Raw genomic sequence first — 20,145 nt, 5'->3', positions numbered from 1 at the left:
AGTGAGGATAACAGTAAGAGTGGGAACATTTTGGGATACTACTCTGACAGATTCTGGTACTAGAAGCTCACCTGATAGTGTTGCTGCATTTCAAATAGTCTGCTCTTCCTTTTAAAGAACGAGTGTATTTTACCACCTTCCAGTAGAAACACAATACACACCGGCTTACTTTCCTTCATTTACTCTCTGTAGTCTCCACCGTTCTCATCATTCCCTCTTTGGCTCTTCTCTTATTTCCTGAGGTTCCTTAGGCCTTCCAGTATCTTGAAAGGGAACTAGTCATTTAGCTCCTTTGGTGGCACTCTCAAATTAATCTGTTGCTGACATCACATATATGCAACTTATCTCCTTTTCACATCTCTTTCTCTTTCCTATGCACTTAACAGGCGGTTTTCTTTAGATATTAGAATATATCAGTGTTCCTGTTTTAAATCAACATTCTGTCAAATAACCTTTGAATAAAATACTGGTCTTGCCTTCTACTTGTCCATTTAATATACTTTGCACTTTCTGATCCGCAGCACCAGAGAAATGAAGAACATATTTGTTGGGCTTCTCAGACATACTCTGTTAAAAGTAGCATCAGTAATGAGTTGCGTGAAGACTTCCTAATCCTTTTCCAAGAAAATATCTGAATTTATGATTTTAATAACAATCAGACTTACAAATAAGAAAAACGTATTGAAAACCAAAACATTTAAATACCTCATATACGCTCTCTTGATTCAGCGTACCTTTGAATCTTCATTTGGCTATTGACTCTCTAAACTGAACAAGGAAGGCCAGAATACTTTCAAAGGCAGAAGCCTGACTTGTATGCAGATTTCAAAAAGGAACTAACAAAACACCTTCCTTTGCATTCCCGACCAAAATAAAAGGACATTTGAAATAAGTATTGAAACAAATTCTTTAAAAGTATACTCGCTATAAATTAAAACTGCTTCTAATAACATGGCAGACATTTGTTTCAGTGTCAATTCATACCTCACATGATAAACTTTGGAGTATACCATGTTGGGTATAAACAAAACACTGTTGTAGCTGCTGCTTCCTTTAGGTAAGCAAAGGCTTGACCTTTTTCTTGATGAAAGAAAGGTTGGATCGAATGGCAAAGTAGTAAGAAAAACTTTTCTTAAAATTATGATTAACTAATAGCAAAAAAATTGTAGATATACGTATGGAACACTTCAAAATGTGTAGTAAGCATTCAAATGGCAAGTATAAGAACATTTATGTCTTAGTCACCTAAAATGTGCCAAACATTTATTTCAGTATGCACATTTTCTTTTCTACACACAACAATCATAATGATTATGATGATGGAGTGGGTCTTCCTACATCTTGGTCACTCTAAGACATTGGAGTAAAATGATGATCTGTGGTCCTCTCTGTCCGGAATGTCCCTCGCCACGGTCTACACGACCGGTCCTTCTCATCTTTCACTTGGCACCTTTTGCCACTCTCAGATCTTTTCTGACTACCAGAATTCCCACTCCCACTCTCATCCTCACCCTCACTACAAACGCCCCCAATATTCTCTCAACTAACAGTGTCCGTTTTCTATTGATGAAGCCTTTATACTGACTTATAATGGATTGCTGTTGACTTACTTTTCTGCTTCGACCACTACAACCTGACCCCTCCACTTGTACACTCAGTATCTAACTGCTTCGTACATACTCAGCATACAAAGACCAATTAATTAAGGTCAAAACATTTACACTAATCTCACTGAGAAGATCTCAAAAGTGCCAAATCACTATACTGTTGACCTTTGAGCAAAGCAAGAGTTACGGGCTCTGATGGCCATGCACTCGAAAATCCACAAGTATCTTTTGAATCCTCAAAAACAAAATAAAAATAAAATCTCCTACTGAATTTCCTACTTCAAAAGCAATTACACTTAAAAATAAAATATATATATATTAAAAACCAAAATATTAAAGCAGAAGCCCTTGTATATGCTCTCTAGATCTAACCTACCTTTCAGCCTCATTTGGCCATTAACTCTGTAAACTGAGCATGGAAGGTCAGGGTTAGGATAACGGATGCTGACCTTACCAACAATATAAACAGTCGAGTAATGCATTTTTTCTCTGTTATATGTATTACATACTGTATTCGTACACTATAAACTAAAGAAATGTTACTAAGATAATCGTAAGGAAGGGGTGCTGGGTGGCACTGTCGGTTCAGGGTCAGGCTCTTGACTTTGGCTCAGGTCATGATCTATACCTCCTGGGTTCAACGCTGGCAGTGTGGAGCCTGATGAAGATTCTCTCTCTGCCCCCGCTTCCCCTCCTCACGTGCTCTGTCCTCTCATTCTCTGAAAATAAACAAAAACAAGAAGAAAAAGAATATCATAAGGAAGAGAAAATATATTTACAGGATGGTACTGTATTTATTGGAAAAAATCTGTGCGTCAGTGGACTCCCACAGTCCAAACCCATCTTGTTCAAGGGTCAACTGTATACCTATATGATGTCTCCACTAAGAGACTACTGGAACTTATCACAGCCTCAAATTAGAAATACAAAAACCCATTCTAACTTTCCCATTCTTTTCTGGACACTATGGCCATTTTATTGGCCTTCGAACATCTTCACATTGAAAACAAGTATTCTTGCGGGTCCTGGGTGACTTAGTCGATTGGCACCCAACTCTGAAATTGTGAAAAGGAAAGTAAAAGGAGGCAGGAGGAATTAAGATGGCAGAGGAGGGGGATCAGAATTTCCCTTGTCCCTCAAACACAGCAGTATTGAGGTCACAACACTCGGAATACCAGGAATACAGGCTGCAGAGGGACAGAATAATCTCCACAGGTGCAAACAGACAGCTTGGCGGGACAGAAGGGTGTGTATGCGAATTGGGAGAAATAAAATGGGCAGCACAGGCTGGAGTAGGGGAAGTCCTTTGGTGGAGAAACCAAAGGAAGATAGAGAGAGAGGCTGTGGGATGTGTATTTGGATATGAGAAAACCTGTACGGACCACAGACCAAGGAGAGTTCCAGAGAGCCAGTTTCTACTTTGCAAAACAGCCTGAGAAGCTAAAAAACAGAATTTTCAAGGTTGCCAGACTTTCTCTAGACCAGAGCTGCCACCTCCCATGCCTGGTGGGGAGGGAGCTCCCTCTAGACTTGGTAGCAATCCCAGGGCTACACTGGGGGAGAACACCTTGAGTATGGTGGAAAGAGGAGGTATTGCAGCCAGGTTGCTCGCACACCCCGGTTTACAACTTTAATTACCTTTCCCCATACAAGGCAACATTGGGCAGATTCCAAGGATTAGAACATGAGTATCTTGGGGGGTGGGCATTATTCTGACACAGATAACATTGCCCAGGAGTGTCTGGGAGCAAGTACTATTTGAATGTAGAAACCCCTCCCTCCATAGGTACCCAGGGAGAGTAAGAGACACTTGGCCGGCGGGGGGGGGGGGGGGGCGGCCACTGGAGTCTCAGGGGGGCAGAACCCTTGAGTATCTGCACCATGTCCTGTGTTCCTTTCGCCCTTGTCCTCCTCAGTCTGCACAGGTGACAGCCGACCTGCCCTGGGTGGAAGATTGGTGGGGGACCTCTCAGCTCTGTTCCACCCCTTCACTCACCTGGCTTTGTGTTCTACCTGTTCCTTCCCATGCCAGGGTGTGTGTGGCCCAGGCAGGGCTGACTCAGCCACCCTCCGTATCCAAGAGCCCAGGACAGATGGCTACCATCACCTACACTGGAAACAGCAACAGTGTTGGCAACCAGGGAGCAGCTTGGTTGTAGAAACACCTGGGCCATGTTCCCAAACTCCTGACCCAAAGAATTATAACAGATTTTAAGGGATCTCAGAGAGATTCTTAGGCTCCAGGTTAGGCACCCCAGCATCTCTCTCTCTCTCTCTCTCTGCGGCTTGAGCCCGGAGATGAGGTTGAGTATTGCTGCCCAGCACGAGGCAGTGGCTTGGGGCCTGCATTGTGCTCGGGGCTCACAGGGAAGGGAGATTAAAACCCACGGGCTGCCTGCACCTATTCACTGCCCAGAGCCTTCCTTGTCACTGTGCCTAGTGGGTAATTGGCTGCTGAGTTCCAGGGATGTGTCCGTGGGGTGGGGTGGTGGAGGGTGGTCACGCGTGGCCATCCTCTCTCTTATGGTCTCCTGGAACTGGGTGTGTTGCCGCACCTCCATTTCTAAAGTCCTGAGCGTGGCCTGCTGACTCAGCCGTCCTCACTGTCTGGGGCTCTTGGTCAGAAGATCACTCTGTCCTGCACTGGAAGCATGTTAGTTCCTAGGACCAGCTTGCCTAGGGAAAAAGCTCTCCCCTCAAAACTCTTGCTCACTCCCAGTCTCCTGCTTCTACATGTACACCCCCAAAGAGTAGACCCAGTTGATCCCTGGGTCCGATCTTAGGCTGAGGGTAACTGGCTTGTTCCAAGGAGGGCTCAAGTCTGCCAGAGTGGAACACCCATGAAATATGCTGAGAGCTGTCTCTCTGTCCCTGAGGACACATCCCTGCATTGTCCTCTCCCCCTAGTCAGGGATGACAGCATGGGAGGAACTGCAGGGTGAGGTGAAGACTGTCCACCCCTCATGACTGCCATAGTGGGAAGCTGGTTGGTCTTGGCCAGTCCATCACTGTCCTTTGTCCTTCTGATGTCCTCAATCTGGAACGAGTGTTGTCTGAGCACGGCTTCCCTCTGGCCCCCCTCTACAGGGATCTCCACCATGGAGGCCATTTCGCTGAGGTCAGGGCTTCGCCACGGAAAAGAGGCTGCAGCCTGAAGAGGAAGCTCGTGGGCAGCAAGGAGACCCCTGACTGGGAAGAGGGGGCAGTGGACAGAGCATGGGGTGCAGTTCTGTCTCTCCAGGGTCCCCTTTGTATAGGTGCCTCTGGCCCTCAGGCAGCAGGGGGTGCAGTGGGCCTGCCCTGCTAGAACCCCTGGGGCACAGTCCTGGCTCAGAGCTCAGATGGAGCTCCCTCCAAGGGTAGGAGCTCCCTCCAAGGGTAGAAGGATCTGCATGTCCCATTGAATAGGGTAAGTGGGTTCCTCAGGAAGCAGAGCTCCAGGGGCGTGTCCATCAAAGCCTACGAGCTCACCTCCCCTCCTCCTCCCTCTCTGTCCGGGTGATCTGCTGTCCATGAATCAGGGGAGGCTCAGTCATTTCCTTCTTATCTGAGGGCACAACAGGACAATGACTTCAGCCTCACCATCCCCGTGTCTCTCTGCCTTTATTGCAGGGCCCTGGGCACAAACTGCACTGTCCCAGGAATCTCAGTGGTGGGGTATCCTGGCCAGAGAGGTCCCTATCTTGCACTGGGTAGGGCAGCATCTTTAGACTGTGCTGTGCAGGCTGGTATAAACCGCTCCCTGGTGCTGCCCCCAAAGCTGTGATGCCCAGAAGTTCTCGGTGCCCACCTCCTTCTGGGATTATGGTTAGGCTTGCCCACTTCGATTAGTTGTGAACCATCTTGCATTCGATGGAAAACTTTGAGTCTGTTTAGAGTGATATATGTTCATTGAAGGAATGACGTAGGAAGTGACCACTAAGGATTCAAGTGTGAGTTCTGTTCCTTAGGAAGTTGTCTTGGTGACTTATCACATGTCTTCAGTGACTATGGGGCTAAACAGGCTTTTCTGCCTGGTTTTGGACAAGAAATTGACTAACCTCTCTTCAGACAGGCTGCGTGCAGAGGTGACTAAACTCACGTTACAAGTTTGGATTAAACGGACAATTGCCAGTTAAGTGCTTGGGACATGTGGGCGAGCATGGGGTGGGGGGGGGGGGTTGTGCTCTTTGGAAGAACCTGAGAGACTGTACAATGAACATGCCAGGAGGGCAGGGACACCACCGCACTACTGTGTATCCCATGTCCCCAGTAGAGACATCCAGCCCCTAGACATCTGTGCTTTAAGGAAAACAAAAGGCAGGCACACAACGTAGAACTGAGAAAAGAATGTCCATGATAGAGGCTGACTGTTACTGGCACGAAAACACTCAGATCAGTGGAACAGAACAGAGAGCCCAGAAATGGACCCACAAACGTATGGCCAACTAATCTGTGACAAAGCAGGAAAGAATACCCAGTGGAATAAAGACAGTCTCTTCAGCAAGTGGTGCTGGGAAAACTGGACAGCGACATGCAGAAGAATGAACCTGGACCACTTTCTTACACCAGACACAAGACAGAGTTTGGGATTGGCTGTGGCAATGGTGGGGGGGTGACAGCTGTGGTGACAGTGGTCCTAGCATGGACCTCAGAGCTGCATGGAGGCTCAGGCCTGCTGGGTGAGGTCGTGACCCAGTAATGCGGGGCCAGGCCTCCACACATTTAGTGGTAACAGGACAAGCACCTTGCGAGGACCTTAGGCAAATAATACCTCTGTCTTCACAAGCGCCCCTTGAGGATGGTACTGGAAGGACTGTCACTCCTATTTTAGGCATGAGGAAAGGGACTCCTAGAGGGGTTTGTTGAGCCTGCCCTGGGTCATGCAGTGTGAAGGACAGAGCTGGGCATGGAGCAGACTGCGCAGATACAGATCCTGCACCCTCCCCGATGTGCACCCGTTGTCCTGTCTCTGGGGAATCTCTGTCCTGTTCACCAGGTGCAAGGGGGTGTGTGCAGCATGCCTGTGTGAGTAAGAACTTTGCAGTCTCTGCCTCCATCGATCCTAAGTATTCTCTGGAAGATACATATGAAATAAACACACAATAAAAAGTCACCTAGGAGGAGATCCCCGAAACAGATCACCTGAGCACAGCTCTAGTCAGGGAGCACTTGGGTGGCTCTCTTGGAGGGGCTGACTAAGCCCCCAGCTAAGGAACGTATTCAGGGTAACTGGGGTGCAGCATGGGTCATGGCTGGGGTGAGCAGTGGTGGAAGCAATGTCTCCTGCAGAGGAAAAAGCATATGGATGGAATCAGGAGGTGACAAGGAAAATTTGAGAAGGAAGTGATGGGAGGCCTATGAGACAGGAGCTTTACCTCAATCAACAAGACAACTAACCAACCCAGCAAACTGCAGGGTGTGCTGAGACACAGCTCAGGGCACAGAGTCAACTTGAAGCCACAATAACAGTGTCCTGAGGCTCAGACTTCCGTGATAGGAGATACAGTGAGAATCTGAGTCCTCCCCAACCTCTGTGCCATACACACATCTGTGTGATTCAGGTTTGGAATGGTCTCTAGGAAAACAGGATACAAAAATCAGCTGCATCCTCTTGGCTGCTGTAGACAGCCTTTGAGCAGTTTGGAGCAATTCTGAGTGTATTTTAAAGATGCAACATGGAGGGGCACCTGGGTGGCTCAGTCAGTTGAGAATCCGACTTTGGCTCAGGTCATGAGCTCATGGTCTGTGAGTTCGAGCCTCGAGTCGGGCTCTTTGCTGACAGCTCAGAGCCTGAGGCCTGCTTCGGATTCTGTCTCTCTCTCTCTCTCTGTCTCTGCCCCCCCCCCACTCATGCTCTCTCTCGTGCACGCACATGTGCACTGTTAAAAATAAAAACATAAAAAAGTTTTTTTTTAAAGATGCAATGTGGATCTCCAATAACTGGAAGTTTTACATTGTATCTTGGAATCCCTGGATATGTTCACATTTCTTTTCCATAAATCACAAGTCTCATCAAGATAGCTTTTGATAAAACATTGCTGGCCAAAAATAATTATTTTATTTTATTCCAAAATATCCATCTCTGTGACTGTGAGGATGAGTGAAATTTATAAGTGAAAGAAATCATAAATATCCAAATTTGACCACTACAAAATAATATATATAATAAGCTTTGAACAATTGTTTACTTTTTCCAACTTAAAAATAACACAACGAAACCACATCTCATAACCTAAATTCAACTGGAGGATACTGTCAATATTAGCCACAGGTGCTGGGTTACATTATTCAGTATACTGTTTTAAGAAAATTCCTTTTATTCATTTATTTATTTTTAACACTTATTTAATTTTTGAGAGAGAGGGTGAGCATGAGTTGGGAAGGGGCAAGAAAGAGAGGGAGACAGACCATCTGAAGCGGGCTCTGCACCGAGAACAAAGGGCCTGACACAGGGCTCAAACTCATGAACCGTGAGATCATGACCTGAACTGAAGTGGGATGCTTAACCAACTGAGCCACCCAGGTGCCCTTAAGAAAGTTCCTTTTAAGCCGGGGCGGAGGGGCAGCCCGCCGGCAAAGCAGAGCCCCCGAGTCTGGCTTGCAAAAACGGAGGGGCCGGACGGAGTGTGTTCTGACAGCAAGCAGGATTTAACATCTGGAAGGTTATAAGTTAACAGATCTGCTCGGAGAACGGGGGTGGGGAGTGCTGGAGGACAATGGGAGGGAGAGTTGTTGAGCCCCGGACAACAGAGCGCAGCTTGGCGGGGAACAAAGGCGCTCGCCAGTGCCATCTCCCTCACCCATCCCCCAGCCAAAATGCCAAAGGGAACCAGTTCCTGTCAGGGAGCTTGCTTGCACTGCGCAAACACCCAATGCTGTGCTTCTGTGGATCCATCCCTCCGAAGGTCTGACTCCTTCCCGGTGCCGCAGGGCCCCTCACGAAACGGATCTCCAAAGGAAAGCGAGCTGAGCCTGCCCCTCCCGCCCCTGTGCACCTTGCCGATCCACCCCAGCTAATAAGCCAGATCCCCAGCACCACAAGCCTGGCAGTGTGCAAGTAGCCCAGATGGGCCACGCCACCCCACAGTGAATCCTGCCCCTAGGAGAGGGGAAGAGAAGGCACACACCAGTCTGACTGTGGCCCCAGCGGTGGGCTGGGGGCAGACATCAGGTCTGACTGCGGCCCGCCCACCAACGCAAGTTATGCAAGACAGCACAGGGGAAGTGCCCTGCAGTTCCGCACCACTCCAGGGACTATCCAAAATGATGAAACAGAAGAATTCCCCTCAAAAAAATCTCCAGGAAATAACGACAGCTATCGAACTGCTCAAAAACTATTTAAACAATACAAGAGAAAGTGAATTTAGAATAACAGTCATAAAATTAATCGCTGGGCTTGAAAACAGTATAAAGGACAGCAGAGAAGCTATTGCTACAGAGATCAAGGAACTAAGGAACAGCCAGGAGGAGCTAAAAAATGCTATTAATGAGCTGCAAAATAAAATGGAGACAACCACAGCTCGGATTGAAGAGGCAGAGGAGAGAATAGGTGAACTAGAAGATAAAATTATGGAAAAAGAAGAAGCTGAGAAAAAGAGAGATGAAAAAATTCAGGAGTATGAGGGGAAAATTAGAGAACTAAGTGATGCACTAAAGGGAAACAAATACTAGAAGAAATCATAGCTGAGAACTTCCCTGATCTGGGGAAGGAAAAAGGCATTGAAATCCAAGAGGCACAGAGAATTCCCTTCAGACATAACGAATCGATCTTCTGCACTACATATGATAGTGAAACTGGCAAAATACAAGGATAAAGAGAAAATTCTGAAAGCAGCTAGGGATAAACGTGCTCTAACATATAAAGGGAGACTGATAAGACTAGTGACAGATCTCTCTACTGAAACTTGGCAGGCCAGAAAAGAATGGCAGGAAATCTTCAATGTGATGAACAGAAAAAAATATGCAGCCGAGAATCCTCTATCCAGCAAATCTGTCATTTAGAATAGAAGGAGAAATAAAGGTCTTCCCAAGCAAACAAAAACTGAAGGAATTCATCACCACTAAACCAGCCCTACAAGAGATCCTAAGGGGGATCCTGTGAGACAAAGTACCAGAGACATCGCTACAAGCATGAAACCTACAGACATCACAATGACTCTAAACCCATATCTTTCTATAATAACACTGAATGTAAATGGACTAAATGCGCCAACCAAAAGACATAGGGTATCAGCATGGCGAAAAAAAACAAGACACATCTATTTGGTGTCTACAAGAGACTCATTTTAGACCTGAGGACACTTTCAGATTGAAAGTGAGGGGATGGAGAACTATTTATCATGCCACTGGAAGTCAAAAGAAAGCTGGAGTAGCCATACTTATATGAGACAAACTAGACTTTAAATTAAAGGCTGTAACAAGAGATAAAGAAGGGCATTATACAATAATTACAGGGTCTCTCCATCAAGAAGAACTAACAATTATAAATGTCTATGCGCCGAATATGGGAGCCCCCAAATATATAAAACAATTACTCACAAACATAAGCAACCTTATTGACAAGAATGTGGTAATTGCAGGGGACTTTAATACCCCACTTACAACAATGGATAGATCATCTAGACACATGGTCAATAAAGAAACAAGGGCCCGGAATGATACATTGGATCCGATGGACTTGACAGATATATTTACAACTCTGCATCCCAAAGCAACAGAATATACTTTCTTCTTGAGTGCACATGGAACATTCTCCAATATAGATCACACACTGGGTCACAAAACAGACCTTCATAAGTATACAAGAATTGAGATCATACCATGCAAACTTTCAGACCACAATGCTATGAAGCTTGAAATCAACCACAGGAAAAAGTCTGGAAAGCCTCCAAAAGCATGGAGGTTAAAGAACACCCTACTAAAGAATGAATGGGTCAACCAGGCAATTAGAGAAGAAATTTAAAAATATATAGAAACAAACAAAAATGAAAATACAACAATCCAAATGCTTTGGGATGCAGGGAAGGCAGTCCTGGGAGGAAAGTACATTGCAATCCAGGCCTATCTCAAGAAACAAGAAAAATCCCCAATACAAAATCTAACAGCACACCTAAAGGAAATAGAAGCAGAGCAGCAAAGACACCCCAAACCCAGCAGCAGAAGAGAAATAATAAAGATCAGAGCAGAAATAAACAATATAGAATCTAAAAAAACTGTAGAGCAAATCAATGAAACCAAGAGTTCGTTTTTTGAAAAAATAAACAAAATTGATAAACCTCTAGCCAGGCTTCTCAAAAAGAAAAGGGAGATGACCCAAATAGATAAAATCATGAATGAAAATGGAATTATTACAACCAATCCCTCAGAAATACAAGCAATTATCAGGGAATACTATGAACAATTATATGCCAACAAATTGGACAACCTGGAAGAAATGGACAAATTCCTAAACACCCACATACTTCCAAAACTCAAACAGGAGGAAATAGAAAGCTTGAACAGACCCATAACCAGCGAAGAAATTGGATCAGTTACCAAAAATCTCCCAACAAATAAGAGTCCAGGACCAGATGGCTTCCCTGGGGAATTCTACCAGACATTTAAAGCAGAGATAATACCTATCCTTCTCAGGCTATTCCAAAAAATAGAAAGGGAAGGAAGACTTCCAGACTCATTCTATGGAGCCAGCATTACTTTGATTCCGAAACCAGACAGAGACCGGTAAAAAAAGAGAACTACAGGCCAATATCCCTGATGAATATGGATGCAAAAATTCTCAATAAGATACTACCAAATCGAATTCAACAGCATATAAAAAGAATTATTCACCATGATCAAGTGGGATTCATTCCTGGGATGCAGGGCTGGTTCAACATTCGCAAATCAATCAACGTGATACATCACATTAATAAAAGAAAAGATACGAACCATATGGTCCTGTCAATCGATGCAGAAAAAGCATTTGACAAAATTCAGCAACACTTCTTAATAAAAACCCTGGAGAAAGTCGGGATAGAAGGAACATACTTAAACATCATAAAAGCCATTTATGAAAACCCCACAGCTAACATCATCTTCAATGGGGAAAAACTGAGAGCTTTCCCCCTGAGATCAGGAACACGACAGGGATGTCCACTCTCACGGCTGTTGTTTAACATAGTGTTGGAAGTGCTAGCATCAGCAATCAGACAACAAAAGGAAATCAAAGGCATCAAAATTGGCAAAGATGAAGTCAAGCTTTCATTTTTTGCATATGACATGATATTCTACATGGAAAACCCAACAGACTCCACCAAAAGTCTGCTAGAACTGATACATGAATTCAGCAAAGTTGCAGGATACAAAAGCAATGTACAGAAATCAGTTGCATTCTTATACACTAATAATGAAGGAACAGAAACACAAATAAAGAAACTGATCCCATTCACAATTGCACCAAGAAGCATAAAATACCTAGGAATAAGTCTAACCAAAGATGTATAAGATCTGTATGCTGAAAACTATACAAAGCTTATGAAGGAAATTGAAGACGATATAAAGAAATGGAAAAACGTTCCGTGCTCATGGGTTGGAAGAATAAATATTGTTAAAATGTCAATACTTCCCAAAACTATCTACACATTCAATGCAATCCCAATCAAAATTGCACCAGCATTCTTCTCGAAGCTAGAACAAGCAATCCTAAAATTCATCTGGAACCACAAAAGGCCCCAAATAGCCAAAGTAATTTTGAAGAAGAAGACCAAAGCAGGAGGCATCACAATCCCAGACTTTAGCCTCTACTACAAAGCTGTAATCATCAAGACAGCATGGTATTGGCACGAAAGCAGACACATAGACCAATGGAATAGAATAGAGACTCCAGAATTGGACCCACAAATGTATGGCCAACTAATCTTTGACAAAGCAGGAAAGAACATCCAGTGGAAAAAAGACAGTCTCTTTAACAAATGGTGCTGGGAGAACTGGACAGCAACATGCAGAAGAATGAAACTAGACCACTTTCTTACACCATTCACAAAAATAAACTCAAAATGGATAAAGGACCTGAATGTGAGACAGGAAACCATCAAAACCCTAGAGGAGAAAGCAGGAAAAAACCGCTCTGAACTCTCAGCTGCAGCAATTTCTTCCTTGACACATCTCCAAAGGCAAGGGAATTAAAAGCAAAAATGAACTATTGGGACATCATGAAGATAAAAAGCTTCTGCACTGCAAAGGAAACAATCAACAAAACTAAAAGGCAACCAACAGAATGGGAAATGATTTTTGCAAATGATATATCAGACAAAGGGCTAGTATCCAAAATCTATAAAGAGCTCACCAAACTCCACACCCAAAAATCAAATAACCCAGTGAAGAAATGGGCAGAAAACATGAATAGACACTTCTCTAAAGAAGACATCCAGATGGCCAACAGGCACATGAAAAGATGCTCAACGTCGCTCCTTATCAGGGAAATACAAACCAAAACCACACTCAGATATCACTTCACTCCTGAGATGCCAAAATGAACAAATCAGGAGACTATAGATGCCGGAGAGGATGTGGAGAAACGGGAACCCTCTTGCACTGTTGGTGGGAATGCAAATTGGTGCAGCCACTCTGGAAAACAGAGTGGAGGTTTCTCAAAAAGTTAAAAATAGACCTACCCTATGACCCAGCAATAGCACTGCTAGGAATTTACCCAAGGGATACAGGAGTGCTGATTCACAGGGGCACTTGTACCCCAATGTTTATAGCAGCACTCTCAACAATAGCCAAATTGTGGAAAAAGCCTAAATGTCCATCAACTGATGAATGGATAAAGAAATTGTGGTTTATATACACAATGGAATACTACTTGGCAATGAGAAAGAATGAAATATGGCCCTTTGTAGCAACGTGGATGGAACTGGGGAGTGTGATGCTAAGTGAAATAAGCCATACAGAGAAAGACAGATACCATATGTTTTCACTCTTATGTGGATCCTGAGAAACGTAACAGAAACCCATGGGGGAGGGGAAGGAAAAAAAAAAAGAGGTTAGAGTGGGAGAGAGCCAAAGCATAAGAGACTCTTAAAAACTGAGAACAAACTGAGGGGTGATGGGGGGTGGGAGGGAGGGGAGGGTGGGTGATGGGTATTGGGGAGGGCACCTTTTAGTATGAGCACTGGGTGTTGTATGGAATCCAATTTGACAATAAATTTCATACATTAAAAAAAAGTTCCTTTTAAAGTGAGACTAGCCTCTGTTTTTAAGTGCAATTAATGCACGTATTTGACCTAACAGTATGCACACAGCTTCAAGGTGAGTTTTCATCTGAGATGCAGTTTATATTGAACTGTGTATATCACAAAAACCCGAGGACAATCTGTCACGCATGTGGCCTGAGGATACTCAAAAGAATATGATTTGGTGAATGAGTTCAGCGGAGAGATGGGAGACGACAGATCCACAAAATTCTGCCCTCCAAAAAAGCAATGAGGAATCTGTCCCAAATTGCCACCATCAACATTTGCAGAACTCTGGAAATGAACGAGGATTTGCAGCAATGGAGGGGATGCTCGTTCCAGGAAAACAGCAGCTAAATCTCAGTCAGAACCATGAGTTTCGTGCTGTTCTCACCTGCCTTGCCCCATGCCCTGCTCTGTGGTTCCACACGATCCAGAAAATGAAGAGCCCACATTCACAGTGAGAGTCAGCACTGTGCAGCCAGCCACCAGACAGAGCAAAGAGGGGCTTAAGCCTCCTCAAAACCTCTTTCCTAGGAAATAATCACTACTGGACCTATCTGGTAGGTCTCTATCAGACCCTACTTATTCAACTGTCTGCATTTAATTGGACTCGGAGCTTGCCCAGGACAAAAAGCCCTTTTTTCCCCTGGAATCATTGTCAAAACACAACAAAACAAAAATACAGGCAATTGCTTAACTTGCACTTGCTTAATGTAATGGGTAATACTTGGAGCAAATAACAGGCCAACAAAAAGCCTTAAAAAAGGAGCTTAGAAATGAAATTTCTGTAGGAGTTTTGAAAAGCTCTTAGTCCTAGGAATCTAGACCACGTGCAAATGTAGGGCTGTGCACATGCTCAGGAAAGATTCCACAAGCCCCCATGTTGTCACCGCTGGCTGACCTTGATGTTGTTCTTCAGCAAGTGAAGGTTATGGCAGAGTTCTCTGCTGCCAGCTGAGTGTTGAAGACACAGTTCCACATGCCCACACAGCCCCTCAGCAAGGACTGAGTGACTTCTCAGTTCTGGGCTGCTAATGCAATCTCGATCCAGTCAATGGCTGCACCACCAAGTAGCCAAGCAGGTACTACCACGATCCTACATGACAAAGAATACAGACTTCTTCAGAGAATGAGTTCAGAAAGGTCACTCACAAGAAAACAGCAATGACAAAATTAAAAAAAAAAAAGCTAACACAATCAACCATAGGGAGGGGTGAGATCCGATTCCCAGAGTTGCCATATTATTTAAAATGTTTAATTTATACACCCCTGCACCCCAAATAATAGTAATTATAAGAGACCTACAAGGAAATTACTAAGTCTGGCTCTATACAGGAAAGAGTTACACAACAGGTTTGAGACTGCTTTCCTTAGAAAGGTCTGCTTGCTCGATTGGCCACTGGCTGACGTCTGGGAACTTGGAACCAGGAGGGTCCCCACCATTCTCTGGTAAGAGTGGCTTGGTCTGCCTCAACTGTATGAACACTGTGGTTTACGCTAAGAATCTCTTACTTTCTGGAATTGTGGCCTTCAGTTATGTGCTAAATGACTGGTCTCCACTAAAAACCTTTGGGCACACAGTCACTAATGAACTTCCCTGGAAGACAATGTTTCACACATATTGTCTCGAGTCGTTGCTGGAGGAATGAGGTGTATCCATGAGACTCCATTGCAACAGGATATCTTAAATTATTTAATGTTTATTTATTTTTGAGACCGAGAGAGAGAGAGAGAGAGAGAGAGAGTGCGCACGCACAAGTTGGGGAGGGGCAGAGAGAGAGTGAGACACAGAATCCAAAGCAGACTCCAGGATCTGAACTGTCCGCACAGAGTTGATGCGGGGCTCAAACTCACCGACCGTGAGATCATGACCTGAGCTGAAGTTGGGCACAAAACCAACTGAGTCACCCAGGCGCCCCCATCGCAACAGGATTCTTAAAACCCTGTGCCTGGTGTTCTTTGGGCCTCCTCTCATGTGTCTTTTCCATTTGCTTCTTTTGCTGGGCGTGCTTCTACTGTAATAAACCATAGCAATCAGCATGACTGTATGCTGAGTTCAGTGAGTCTTCCCAGAGAGTCTTACCAGGCTGATACACAAGAAAATAAAAAAGCAACCAACAGAGCTGTCCCTGAGAGAAGTCCAGACATTGGACAAATACTTTGTATCAGTTATATTTTATTTTATTTTATTTTATTTTATTTTATTTATTTATTTATTTTGGTGCTAAGAGAGTAGATCTTTTTTAAATATGAAATTTATTGTCAAATTGGTTTCCATACAATACCCAGTGCTCATCCCAAAATGTATCCTCCTCAATACCCATCACCCACCCTCCCCTCCCTCCCACCCCCTATCAACCCTCAGTTTGTTCTCAGTTTTTAAGAGTCTCATGCTTTGGCTCTCTCCCTCTCTAATCTCTTTTTTTTTCTTTTTTTTATTCCCCTCCCCCATGGAAGTTCTGTTAAGTTTCTCAGGATCCACATAAGAGTGAAAACATATGGTATCTGTCTTTCTCTGTATCAGCTATTTTAAAGACATTCAAGGACTTCACAGAGCTCATAGTTAAAGAGCTAAATTATAGTACAAGAATTGTGCCTCTCCAAGTGGAGAGTAACAATAAAAAGATATAAATTATAAAAGAGAACCAAATAGAACTTCTGGAGTTGAAAAGAATAAAATGTCACCAGAGAGGCTTGAATTGATTTTCTGGGGCTTCTGTGGCAAATTACTATACACACTACGTGGCCTTAAACAACACAAATTTCCTGTGATATGCTGCTGTGTGAAAAGCTAGAAGTCTGAACTCAAGCTGTAGGCTGGGAAAGAGGTGGGGAATTATCCCTCTTCACCACTATCTTGCTTTCGGGATTTTTCTGGAAACCCATGGCTTTCCTTGGCTTATATCTGCAGTTCTTCTATCTCTGCCTCAGCCAGCACCTGACATGGCCTTTGCCCCTCTGTCTGTGTGTCCAAACCTCCCTGCTCTGGTAAGGACAACAGCCTCTGCATTAGGGCCAGCCCCAATCCGGGGTTGATGATATCTGGAAAGACCTTACTTCAACTTTCACAAGTACTGGGGGTTAGAGCTCTGATACATAATTTGGGATGGGATACAGTTAAATGTGCACCAGAGCTGAACAGCAGATTTGAGCAAGAGGAAGACAGAACCAGCAAATTTGAAGGTAGGAAAATTGAGATCCAGTCTGATTGACAGCAAGTTAAGAAAAATAAAAATGGGGGGTGGATGAACAGAGCCCCAAAGACCTGTGTAATACTATCAAGCATACTAACACACTAACTGAGAGAGGGAGTCCCAGAAAGACATAAAAGAGAGAAAGGACAGGGAGAATATGCAAAGTAATAAGAGCAAAAATCGCACTGAATTTGATGAAAACATTAATCAAAATATTCAAGAAGTTCAATGAACACCAAGTGGGATAAACTCACATCCCACTAAAATGGTTCAAGGCCACAGACAAAGGATTGTGAAAACAATACAAGAAAAGTGATTAATTATGTATAGAGTGTCCTCAGTAAGTTTAATGGCAAATTTTCATCAGAAACCATGGAGGCCAGAAGGCAGTGGGATGATCTACTGAAAGTGTTAAAAGACAAAACCTGTGCACGAGAATTCTGTATCTAGCCAGGATGTCCTTCAGCAATGGAAGAAGACATGAAGACATTCCCAGGTAAACAAAATATGAGAGAATCCATTGCTATCACCAGCCCTACAAGAAACCCTAAGTCCTGGGGCACCTGGGTGGATCATTCCATTTCATATCTGACTCTTGATTTTGGCTTAGGTCATGATACCATGGTTTATGAGTTCAAGCCCTGAATCGGGCTCCACATTGATAGTGTGGAGCCTGCTTAGGACTCTTTCTCTCTCTTTGCCCCTCCCCTGCTAATGCATTATCTCTTTCTCAAAATAAATAATAAACTTACAAAAAAAAAAGAAGTCCTGAGTCCTTCCATCTAAAATGCAAAGACATTTATTTCTACATGAATAGTTACATAGGTAAATATAAAAAAGTACAAATGTATAAGTGCATAAGCACAAGTGTATTAGCACATAAACTATATATAGCCTAAGTATATAAACAATAGATTTTCTTCTAATTTAAAACTGTGAAGTTAAAATTATACATATATATAAATTGCATATATTATAAATACATAAAACGTAAATATATATGTATGTTAATGAGCACAGGCTGTATAAAGAGGTAATTTGAGTGAAAATAATGGCAAAAAGAGAGGACATCAATTAGATATACTAAGAGTCAAGTCTCTAGGGGCACCTGGGTGTTCAGACAGTTGAGCGTCTGGCCCTTGATTTCAGCTCAAGTCATGATCTCAGCATCAGGGGATCAAGCCCAGAGTCCACAATCAGTGCAGAACCTGCTTGAGACTGACTCACTATCTCTCTCTCTCTCTCTCTCTCTCTCTCTCTCTCTCCTCCACTCCCCCATTCATGCTCTCTCTCCAAGATAAGTAAATGAAAAAAAAATTTAAAGGGGTCAAATCTCTGTATGCCATTGAAATTAATCTGGTATGAATCCAATTAGCATGTTGGAAATTAAGACATTAGTTGTAATCTCCAGTGAAACTACTAAGTATTCCCTGAATATATAGTAAAAGAAACAACATGGGAATTTACTTGGTACACTGGAAAATAACACAAAAGAAAGCAGGAATGGAGGAATATTAGAACAATAAGATATAACATATACAGAAATAATGAAAAAACAATTGATTTTGATGCTACCTGATGAGTAATTAAGGGTACATGGATTTTACATCCAATTAAGAGGCCGATATTGACAGAATGGGTAGAAAACAACAATCTCTCTCTATGCCATCTACAGGAGAGTCATGCTTTAAACCAAAGACACAAAGGCACTGAAAGTAAAAAGGATGGAAAAATATATACCAAGCAAATAGTAATCAAGAGAGCTAGACTGGCTTTGTGAAGACAAATAAACTTTATGACAGTTTTTTTCTAGAGACAAAGAAGGACATGGTATAGTGACAAAGTGTGCATCCTCCAAAGAGATCATTGTAAACACTTTGCACTCAACAGGAGAGCGCCAAAGTACATGGTGAAAGGGCGGGCCTACCCCGGCCGACTCCATCTTGTTCTGTGTCCTTCACCTTGACCACACCTCCTCCCCTTGAGCAACCCCCTCCCCCACCTGCCCAACAGAACTCGGACCCTTCCCCAGCCAATCGGCTGAGGCCATAGCTATTACCTCACCAACTGCCCCTAGGCCCCAATAAAACCTTTGGGCTTTGGAAACTCTCTCCCTGGTATCTCACCGCTGTGTCGGTGCAGGTAGGGGACTGAGCTCGAGCTAGCTCGAATAAAGGCTCTTTTGCTTTTACATCAGACTCAGCTCCCTGGCGGTATTTGGGGATCATGAATTCTGGGCATAACAATGGAACTGACAAAAGGAGAAACTGATCTCTCAACAATAAAACTAGGAGACTTCAATATTACACTTCTAATAGTGAAGAAAACCTGTTAATTCTGGTGATGCTCATGAAAGGACTGTGGGGTGGGCAGAGAAGGGGCTGGGACCTATATTTTATGGTTCAGGGCATTGACATTTCAGAGGTTAAGTGGCTCACTCAGAATCACAGCACTGCTGACTTATGGTTCAGAGGTGGGGGATACAGAGAATTCCCTGAGGACAGAGATCTCTGATCACCTGGATAGGAGATCATGCCCTGCACACTGAAACCAAGCCCTTTCCTCACTCCCTGGCCCATATCCTTTGGCCCCAAGGTTGCTGAAGGGAGACAGTTGGCTCCCTAAGGAGGTACTGGCCCAAGAGAATGGCCCCAAACCCAACCCAACTCCTGCCTCTCTATTTCAATCCCTGACCCAGAAAACAATGCCTTTTCCCCCTGATGGATTGGGTGTGAGGAGGTGTGAGAACAAAAAACACATCCCCATCTCCCCATCCCATGCCCCCCAGTGCTTGATGCTACTAGCTGCCTTGCTGGTGGCCAGGTGACCACCCTGAATGACCACTTGTCTGTTTGACTCCCAACTGTCTCAGAACCCAGAACATTCCAAACCAACTGCCCACAGGACCATTGCCCAGTGAATTAGCGTCATCGTCAACTGACCAAACCTGGGTGATGAGCAGTTGATAGTAGCTAGGAAAGGGGTCTGCTAGGTTGGTGCTCTGGCAGATGAAGTCTAGAGGCCCCAGCGTCTCCCTGACGAACGATCTGACCCACCATTTGAGCAGCCTGGACAAAAGCATGGCTAGGAGTGGGCAGGGGCTCCCTGCCTCTGAGTGTACACCTTCCCTGCTCCTTCCATCCTCAC

The 20,145-nt window shown here is 44.0% G+C and overlaps 1 long non-coding RNA gene across 2 annotated transcripts; it reads right to left on the bottom strand.

Moving 5' to 3' along the window:
- Positions 1-481: 481 nt before the first annotated feature.
- On the bottom strand, positions 482-18,961 carry LOC122211744. 2 transcript variants are annotated; one of them, XR_006198801.1, is made up of 4 exons: positions 18,926-18,961; positions 14,706-14,900; positions 2,236-2,326; positions 482-567 (listed from the first exon to the last, which is right to left on the bottom strand). It is a non-coding gene; the product is annotated as an uncharacterized LOC122211744 (long non-coding RNA). The 2 variants fall into 2 exon arrangements; XR_006198800.1 differs by having other exon boundaries at positions 18,574-18,945.
- Between the last annotated feature and the right edge of the window lie 1,184 nt (positions 18,962-20,145).

The sequence above is a fragment of the Panthera leo genome, chromosome F3 (genome assembly GCF_018350215.1).
Source record: "Panthera leo isolate Ple1 chromosome F3, P.leo_Ple1_pat1.1, whole genome shotgun sequence".
Classification (NCBI taxonomy): Eukaryota; Metazoa; Chordata; class Mammalia; order Carnivora; family Felidae; genus Panthera; species Panthera leo.
The sequence above is the reverse complement of the archived record's forward strand: the minus strand, read 5'-3'. Positions and strand labels throughout refer to the sequence as shown.